The sequence below is a fragment of the Arachis hypogaea genome, unplaced genomic scaffold (assembly GCF_003086295.3).
Source record: "Arachis hypogaea cultivar Tifrunner unplaced genomic scaffold, arahy.Tifrunner.gnm2.J5K5 arahy.Tifrunner.gnm2.scaffold_22, whole genome shotgun sequence".
In the NCBI taxonomy this organism is placed as follows: Eukaryota; Viridiplantae; Streptophyta; class Magnoliopsida; order Fabales; family Fabaceae; genus Arachis; species Arachis hypogaea.
Genome location: NW_027255450.1, coordinates 40374 through 50645, shown reverse-complemented (window position 1 = coordinate 50645; position 10272 = coordinate 40374). Strand labels below are relative to the sequence as shown.

The following is a 10272-nucleotide window of genomic DNA, read 5'->3' as shown; positions in this document are numbered from 1 at the left end:
TTGCTTAAAGGGGACTGAAAGCAAGGTTATGGCCGGTCAGTTGTTTCGGAGTAGGGAGGGAAGTGAAAGATTCTTTGACCAGCGGCAAGTCGTGCGGAGCCATATCTATATGCGCCTAAGCACTCCTTTTTCTCTTCTAAGTGCTCCGCCTCTATCTCTTTTTCTCCCAGAGGAAGAACCCAACCATCGAAGAGTATCATGACCACGGCTATAGAGTGGAAGATGTACTCCCCGAATTCTCTCCTGGAGAGCTGCGGGTATTGAAGTAACAATATCTGGAAGGTGCGTGCTGCTGAAACTTCTTTCTTAAGGATATGCTGCTTCCACCCGACCAATCGGTCCTGGCCCAGATGCTAATTCAAAAGTGTTCACACGCCAACTGGGTGGTAAGCTGCAGGATCTGGATCAACTGGCACGGTATATTATGCATCCGGGGTGGTATCCGCTCGAACTACTGATGGAATTAGGTCAATCGGTGAACCTCAAACCGGCTTCCAAGGATTGAGATAGGCAGAGTTCCCTCACCCTAGCAGCGGAATTGAATCAGAAAGCAAGACAGAATAGGCTCTTACTGCTCTAGAAAGAACTTCCCTTGAATCAACTGCTATTGATATTAGCTGTGGGACTTCGGTGCCTTAAGCGGAAGAGGGGATTTCTTTCTCTTTCTGGCTTAGCCTACCAGGGAAATAGCTCCTTTGATAGCCCTTTTAAGTTAAGGCGGGAAGAGCGGATTCGATTCCTCGTTCAGCTAGCCCCTTATTATTAGTAAGATAGGGAAAAGCCCTATCTTTTATTAGTAAAGTGCTAACGTCTGCTTTCTTTAGTTTGCTAAATCTATCGCGAGATGTTGGCATGCATCCGCGGATGTCTCCTCCTTGCTTATTAGTCGAGTGCGAGTGAAGCCAGTCCAGTCCCTGCTGCAATTGATCCATCTTTTGAAAGCTATTCCTTTCCCCCGTCCAGGACCATGGCACTTCTTGTTCCAATGACAGATCGGATACTTTATTCCTTTCTCCTCTACAGGATCAGGAGGCTAACCTCTATTAGAAATGGCTTTCTTTGGTTGTTCCGCGGGATGCCTTTTCGGTGACGTATAAAAGAGACAGCTTGTGCATCTTTGCTTAAGATAGAAAGCTTTTTTTAATTGAATTAGCTATAAGCTTAAGAATGCCATGCTTGATTAATTAGGAGAGTCAAGGGGGAAGGCTATATTACTATTTAGGGGCGTTAGCGTAGCTCACTTCTGCTTAGTTTCACTAATCCTGAATATGAATACCCTGTGAGCTTCAGGCAGGGAAAAATTAGAGTAGCTCCCCGTCGAGTGGGGGAACAATGTAATTGTAGAGTAAGTTCATTTCCCGTTTAGGATTTCTCTTGACTTCCTCTAGTAGCTAGTTTAGAGTTCCCTTCCGAGCCTAGTAAGGTCTTGAAGAGCAATCACTTGGACCTCTACCGTATCTTACTTACCCCAGTTCCGCTTAATCCCTATTAAACTTCTTCTTCAGCCCATGATTGATTTATTGAACTCGGCTTTGACTTCCCCTTGCCCACTAGAGCTGTTCCTTCAGCGGAAGAACTTATCCGTCCTCCCGTTGATTGATAAGGGGTTAGAGAATCTAATCACTCCCTAGAAATGCCATCCCCTCCTTCTGTTCAATCCCTCCCTCGATCCTTTGCTTCGTTGGTTTGGTTGCTTACTGATACCCTTCAAAGTAGTGTTCAAACCCCCCTTTTCTTCTTCATCCTCGTTGGTCCTTTTGACATAACTCCGCTTGAAATTATTTCCTACCTTCTGTCCTTTGTAGTAAGGTAGGTTTGGGTATAGCAGGACTTGAACCTGCGACCATTAGGTTAAAAGCCCAATGCTCTACCAACTGAGCTATACACCCCAAAAAAAGAAATCAAGTAGTAAACGAGTGAAACAAAGTCTGATTGATGCAGAGAAAAGATAAACATTTTTCCGGCCAGATGGGCGTTGATGTTTTAGACCTTTTCTCGCAAAAATTTTGTATCAATAATCGGCATTCTTTTCGATCTTGTACCTTAGTACACTGAACACCAACCCAATCTCAATGAAGACGGGAAGCGCCTGTGAACATAGAAATTGTCTGTCTAGCTTTCAAGACGAATCTCTTTCTATATGCAATTTCGATAAGAGTCTAGCCAGCTCGTCTCTGCCTTGAGGCCAATAACCAGTGATTCTTTTGTTAACCACATGTAGAATATCTTGTGTAGTCGGGTAGGCTAACTAGAATCCATCTTTCCTTTAGTGTGTAACCGATTTATATATGTTTAGCTCCCCTTTTTTTCTCTCCTTTTCTTTTGCCCCTCTTTAAAGTAAAGTAGTTACTACTTGAGCCACAGAAGATGCTTTTTGCCCAACAGCCACTTTGGTCATTAAAAAGTTTCATTCATTATTGAATTACAATTATTAGTATGCCCAAGCCCGACGAGGAGAGAATAAGGGGTCAAAGACAGAGGGTCTCAGAGAAATTCAACTAGTAACACACTTTCCAAATCTCAATCTATGATTTAATGAACACAGTTCCTCTCCTGCTGCTTATTGACGAGTGATTAGCTTGGCATTCTCTAAAGAAAGAGGGACCTTCTCTGGTCACTGACACCATCTTTCTTCGATTGAGCCCCCCAACTATGCCCTACCCCCCGTTAGCCTGCTTTTATAGCAAAGCGAGGGAAGAGGAAGAAAAAGTACTCACACTACAAAATGTTTCAAACTTACTTGCCCGGCACACAGCTCTATGCTTCGCATACCTCGTAAGAAAGTATCCAGACTCTCTCTCATCAGTTTGAGATTCCAAGGCCAAGCGCTAGCACCCAGGCTTACGAGCAAGGTCTTTAAAGAATTGGTGGGCTCTTATTTGCCAGATAAGAAGATCTTTTGCCAATTCTAACAATCTCACTCACCTCCTGATTCAATAGATACTGATTCTAGAGCAAGTTATATCCGTATCCAAGACTACATAAGTCATTTTCAACAACAGGGTATAGGAAAAGAGCTAGGAAAGAAGGCGGCATAAACTCTCATTTCTTGTCCTCTTTTCCTTAGTTATATGAAAGCGCCTGCTCTATGGTATGTAAACCAACTGCCTTATTATATTCCTTCCTATGAAAGAACTCAAGCTTAAGCAAGTCCAGTCCACCTCTTTTTAGCTCTCTCTTATAGCGTATAGCACCACTTTCTCCTATCAAGACTTTCTCTCCTTTAAAAAGCCCTTTTCTAAAGGCAAAAGGCCTTAATCATCAGACAGAAAGACCCGATAAAGACAAGAAAAAGGCGTTGAGCAAGGAAATGAAGGCAAAGAAGAGGACAGATCCTTAAGAGCTAGCATCACCGGCACCAGCAGCAAGCCCATTTAAGGGACCTGGCTACTAACCATTTCGAAATCCAAAATGAAATCATCGCGGAGATGAAATCTCTTTACCCAGATCAAGAATGGGACTTTGTGAAACTCAATAGGGATAAATTGAAATCATTTCGGGGGTTGGGGGCCGACAACGCGATCGAGAGTATTCCCTGAAAGAGCTCTCTAAAATGCTTGCCGATTAGAAATCATTTTGAAAGAATGCTTCGCGTGCCAAAACATTTCTTTCTCGATGAGACGAAATTACTTGGGGGGTTAGCCCTTTCAGTTGCTCCTCCGTGGGAGAATACTTTTTCTATTCTACGATCGGTTATTAAAAGAGATTGTTTTTATAAATAATGAATGTTAGCTGATCTGGTAATAACTTGAATCTTTAGGCAATTCTTTAATTTCGCTATGAAGAAAGGAAAGAAGAGATCTGCCATTGTTATAATGCTTGGGATTAGGCTAGCAACTTGCTTTCTATTGAATGATTATGAGAAAAGAATTTTCTTCCCCTCAAAGAGCCCTTCTCTCTCGTACCCTACTCGATGGAGCATGCATTAGGCGGCAAGAAACTGCTTCATGCGAAGGGGCGAAGCGCTGGTTCCTCAATCGCTGTTCTCACGCGCGAAGTGCAGCAAGCAATTACGCGTTGCTTTCAAGGTTGCTTTAGTGATATCGTATTCTTCCTCAAGCTTTGAGTGGCTCTTAGCTGGTCGGGTTGCCGGCCCGCAGACCCCGTTTCGGTGCCAATACCTTAGACGAGGAGTGGAAACAATACCACTAGAGATAGCTAAGGAATTGAACCTTAGTAGAACCCTTTTTTGGGGGGAATAAAGTATATCCTCTCTTTCTTTTCTATACCCACCCTTCTCTTTATTGGCGGTAGTTCAGATGGATGGCATATCTCGGTGACCATTGTTGAGCAGGGGTCGCGCTCTCTTTGAATGAAACCTATCTCAGCGAATGAGATAGATGCAGGGGTAGGGGAAACTCAACTAGAAGACTAGTAAACTTACATCTCGAGTGAGATATATCGAAGAATGAACTTAGCCTTAAACCACAAACGGGGTCCTTTTGGCAGCCGATTCTGGTTCTATATCTATCCCATCACTAAATGCCTGGCTTTGTGCCCATTTCTTCAAAAAAAGACGAATCGCAACGCGCCGCATTAGATAGATATCCGTAGATCGAGTGGGAGGGGAAAAACAAGCCATAAGAAAAACCTTCCGAGTCTCGATTCCAGGAAACAAGGGCAACAAGAAGCCCCTTATTTCATGCATTACCCGGGGAAAAACTACGCTTACTGCTTAGTATAAAGAAAAGGTGCCCTGCATGAGACAAAAGACAAACGAATCTCTGGCCCTTCTCACTAATACAAACCGGGGGAGAGCCACTACAGCTTCATCACCTCTCAATTTCCTCGCTTTGATCTCTTTCTCGGAAATTCCATTTTCTTTTGATATAGTCTCTCGCTTGGCTTCTTCTCACGAATTGGATTTGAACCTTAGCACTCCTAGGGATAGCTGAACAGAGCAGAACGACTTCTCGCTATGTTGTGCCTAGTAGTACCCGGAGCATTGACAGAAGTCCCTCAAGCATTGAAAAAAGAACAAAGACAAGGATTATACCTATAGGAGAATCCTGACTAGTCTCATCGACTACTCAAAACTCATATCATACACAGGGAAGGAAAGACATTGAGACTTAAACGGATACCAAGCCGGAAGAGCACTGGATAGAGACTATAGGGTCTCATCCCTGCTTCAACCAGAGATGGGGAGACGGCATCGTAGCATGAAATGAACCAATGCCAAGTGCTCTCCTTGTCTGCTGCCCCTCTTCCTCCAAAGCATTGAATAAATGAGGAGAGTGACCCTAGAAGACCTCTGACATTCTACTCATACTTTACTCTAAACTCTGAGAATCTCAACTCATATTGGAGCAGGGAAAGAAGAGATGCTGGTAATTGTAGTAATGAATGCCCGACCTCTCTAGTGGAGCAATCCTATGGTTAGGAACATGACACATCAATCCTCTGTACCGAAGTAAGGTTGACTGCGGACGATAGTTGTACGCACTATAAAACAAGCAGCAGTCAGGATTGAGAAATTGTACAGATCCAATTCGACGACTCACGTCTTCATTGGTAACTAACCACCTTAGGGCACACATCAGTGGCACGTTGCGCGAGAAATAGCTTTCCTTTGCTTAGCTTTATGCCCTTTCTTCTTATCCTTCTGTGGTTTCGGCTTATTCGGTTGAGGTTGTTTTGTCAGTCCTATACCCTTCTGGAAAGACATTCTCAGAATTGGAATTTGGTATATCACACCTAGTTGAATGATCGAAAGGAAAGGCGCCGTTGGGGCGCAGAAAGCTATGGAGGCTTGCTTACCTAAACCATTAGGGGGCTACACAAGCTAGGTTTGATTCCTGCCACCTTTCTTGTGGATCATTCGGCGGTTACCAGATGATGGGACGAAAAACGAAAAGAGCGCTATCGGCAATATGGTTGTAATGTTCCAAATCTTGAGACTAGAATGGAGTGTTGTTAATTGGTCGCGTTCGAGTCTACGGAATCTGGTTTTTTTTCGAATAAGTATTTTTTGTCCGTAACCCAGCAGCTTTTTCTTTCCCGTGTTAGGAGGCGCTATCTAGGTACCAATAAGTCTATTGTCTTCCAAGGCGCGAGCTTAGGTTTTTCTTGATGTTCCCGACTCGTACTCTGCTAATGGGAAGGGATTTTCTTTTTTTTTATGTAGTCCCAAGTTCGGGGCTTAGCCCAGGTGAGAAGTCAGATAATGAAGCTGGTGAAATGGCATCTGATATGCCAGGAAAGCTCGCCTTTTTAGTACTAAAGAAAAAAAAGTACGAGAGATTTCTTTCGATCCTTCGTTTTAGGAGTAAAAAGGGGAATCCGCCCGAGGAGGGGCGACTGCTACTACTACTCCTTTTATTAGTTAGTTGGTAAGGCAATAGCTTACCAAAGCTACTTAGAGAAAAAAAGCCAAAAGGACCTCTTTCTGGTTGTTAGCGATTCTTCTTGTTCCCATTCCCAGCCCTATGAAATAAGGGTCAAGATTCTCTTTTTCGAACAGGTAAGGTTTTTCTGTACCCCTTGTACACTCAAAGGCTTCCGACCCAGCGGAGAAGTTTTTAGCCCAACTAAACTAAAGGATGTGCAAAAGAGGATTTTCCTCCCCCACGCCAATTAGTTATTTGCTTAACTTCTCTATTTCCGTTTCGTGCCCACAATTAGTAAGTAAGCCAAAGATCAACTGTCATCACGCTGCCTTTCGCATGTGTTTTCTTTGAATTCCAACCTAGTTCCCATCCCAAAGCGGGAACAAGTTGGTGCGACCGATTAAAGAAGAAGGACTTTTTAACTAGAAATCTCTTAAGAGAAGAAAGGATGGGATCAGGGGCTAATAAGAAGATTCAATCCATGCCCCTCTACCCGAAAAACTTCAATAAAGGAACTGCCTGAACCTGAAAGTAGAGGTGCTTGAACCTATTTGATTGCTTGCTGGAAAGTCTTTCTTCATTGAGATTAGGAAGGTGTTCTTTCTAGGTTTCCAGTTTTGCAGTGGCGCCATTCGATTAAGGATGTTGTGTGAGTTCCCAAATCGCGATGGGGGTGAGCTTCTCAAAAACCCAAGAGTTGGGCACGGGATTGGCTATAAGGAAAGCTGGGCAGCCGCAGCTATGAGCTTTTAAGCTAGGAGTTCCCCTTTCTTCCTGCTATGAGGATCGAATTTCCGGATACCGGATAACCTGAGGTAGGAGTGGCAAGAGTTGACTTCCTAAAATGGTAACAACCAGGGATGTCTAGAGAACTTCTCCTCGATTAGCTACAGAAAGAGCTAGAGAGTAGTTTCGTGCTGTCCGGTCTGAGACCGGGTACAGCGTAAGACGGTATCCTAGTGAGCGGAGCAGTCTTAAGAGCTAATCCGCGTTGGTAATAAGTTTAGAATTTCCTTCTGGCTGAAGGTAGAGTTGCATTTGAGTTGAGTTACTAAATGTAGTAAGGTAATCTACTACACTGCCTTAACTTAAAAAGGACTAGACCGAACCTTAGCCCGGGTGGGAGGGCAAGACCCACTAGATCTGAAAAGAGTAAAGAAGTAATGAACTCTGGCGGATCTCTGAAGACTGTACCGAGTTGATATGAAGCCCTAGCTTGGCAAGTCCATCTACGCAGAAATTCCCCTCTCTCCCAGTCTCTAGCTAAGAGGTCGCGAGATTCATCAATAAGAAGTCCATTGGGCTCAAGCTCTCTATCCGCCGAGTTGCTGATCTTAAGAACTGCCTGGCCATCTCTCTCGCAAACTACCTTTCTCTAAGCCTCGTCCCAAGCTAGACTCAGCCCATATCTTTTGCCTTGTCATTCTGATACAATATGAAAGGAGCTCCCCATCCCCAATTTTGTTGCTAAACCTAAGCTATCAACCATCTCCCCTCTGCCGATCTTATTAGGTTAGGCCCCTGCATCCGACTTATGGCGCTCTATCAGCAAAGGAGGGAGCCAAGGTAGTGGTATTCGCCTTTGCTGCTCTTAGTGAGAAAGGAGCTCTGCCATCTCTATCAGCTAGTTAGCTAGCCGCTCTTTCCCTAGTCTTAGCGAGTCTCATTTTCCTTCGGCTTCTGGCTTTCGGACTAGTAGCTAAGCCTCCTGCCTTTTTAGGCTTTTTAGGTGAGGCAAGCAGGGAGAGAAAGGGACAAGGGCTTAGACTCTCTATTTCCTTTAGCTGGAAATAGAGGACCTTGAGATGGTCTTAGAGAAGAGCGAGCTCTAATGTATCTACGCTTTATATTGATAATAGCAGTCTTAGTCTTCTGGGAGTAGCTCTCCCCATTCGAGAATCCTAGCTTAAGATCTACTGGATGGAGGCTTTACTGCCAGTAATGGTAGATGCAAAAGCGGAAAAGTCATTGCACAGGGTATAGTCTCCCTTAATCCAGGAGATACTATATTAAGTAAGTGAGTTGACCGCCCCACCCGGAGTTTCCCGCCAACTGTATCACAGCCAGACATGACGGATAAACTTGATCAATCGAAAAGGCCTGACACTTCGACAGTAACTCACTACCCTTTTAGATAGAGAGAGCCTTTATCTAGAGCTAGAGATAGGCCCAAAGTCTTATGTATGATGGTCGTAGATGGTGTGGTCTCAAGGGCTGCCCCCGGAAAGACAAGACCACTCCCTGCTCGAGGAACGTAGTCACTAGAGCGAAGCGATAGGTTGGTTTAGGCCCCGAGCCTGGACTAAGAAAGATGTGCCACATATACCACCAGTGATGTAACCTGACTCAATTACCATCCTATTACTAGGAATCGATCGAGGAGACTAAATCGCCACAGACGATCGAATTGAATTAGTTCAGGATCACTCTTTTGAGCTTTCCAATGAGTCATAACCGTAGGACCTTCGAAGATTGATTCTATGGTAGCATCCGGGTTGCTAGTGGTAACGGCGTACCAACTAACATAACGTAACCAACTCTGAATCCGGAGGGATCACTCGAGAAAATCTCTTGTGCCTTCCGATAGGTGGAGCTCCTCCGGAGCAAGCTTAAGCTCGCGAGGACGAAGCTCATGTCTTAGGTAGTTAAGAATAACACCCTTGACATTAGGATGAAGAGGTAATCCCCTTCCTAACCATAGGTCAAGAGGGAGGTTGGCTTACATAGCCCGAAGCCTTTCGCTTCGCTCGAGTAACTTCGTACCTTTCGATCTTTAAGCTACGGGTATGGTTGAGCTCGGAAAGTGTCCTAAAACCCGCACCAGCAAGCCGAGAGATCGTTGAAAATCGCCGACACTGATACTTGAGTTGAACGGCAATCGCCCCATACCATAGGGATGATGCGCATTCAACAGGGCCAACGATGAGACAGGAGAGAAATCCTTAGTCAGACCATCAGCAGCCACCAAGAGGATCCTTTTCAGGACTCCCATCATGACCGGCTGGTCTTCGAAGACCCGCTGCCGGGTGAGACACGAATTAGAGAAGGAAAGAGTCGGGTTCTAACCAAATATTCACATAGACCCTCTTTACAGTTGATGCCGTTTTCTCCGAAGATAGACAGGGGTAATGGGTATACCACCCAACAAAGTCAACTGGCATAGGATATATCATTCTAAATCCTATGTTGGTGGCCGTTCCTTGCCCCGAGGCTGTAACCTAAGTTACGACCTCTCCTTCTATAACTGAGCTCACCACTGTGAACTCCCCTAGATGAGAACCCTCATTGCCTTTGGAAGGCACCTTGGTATGACCTAAGGAGTGGACTGTCACTGAATTCCATCCAAATCAAATGAGCAACCGTTACAACAATCATGTTAGACTAAGAAGAGCCTTGGGTTCCAGTCCCTCGGACAGACCGTCCGGAGTCCAGACCGCTGCTGCGAAACATACGACTCGATGTTAATCAAAGTTGGTACGCTCGGAAGGGTATGACCCTCTCAGCCATCGGGATTTCATTTCTCCCGTGACGTCCAATAAGAGCACCTGCTTTCCTAACCTAAAGTTTTTCCATCCTTTTTCAAGATGACCTGGAATGGCTTGACTGAATGGATTGAATGGACTGCTATCGTGCTACTGGCTTGAGACTTCCTGTTCTATTGGAAGAGAGATGAGATTCCTTCGGGACAGACTCCATTCCGAATGCCAATAAGACCACTTCCTCAATCCTGAGCATCATTTAACTCAAGAGCCTTGCGGCACTCCCACTTCTACTGGATCTCAAACCGGAAAGAAGAAATAAGGAAATCATTTAAAAACCTGCAAACTTGTATCTCGGAACAGACACTACAACTTCCATTAAGCCATCTTCCTCAATGAATTAAGCTTTCTATCAATGGATGGCAGGCCCTCAACATCCATGAAACTTAGGAAAAGATCTAGGT

The 10272-nt window shown here is 44.7% G+C and overlaps 1 non-coding gene across 1 annotated transcript; it reads right to left on the bottom strand.

Annotated features, from left to right (window-relative positions):
- Positions 1-1816: 1816 nt before the first annotated feature.
- Positions 1817-1889, bottom strand: TRNAK-UUU (transfer RNA lysine (anticodon UUU)). Its single transcript has one exon. It is a non-coding gene; the product is annotated as a tRNA-Lys (tRNA).
- Positions 1890-10272: the final 8383 nt, after the last annotated feature.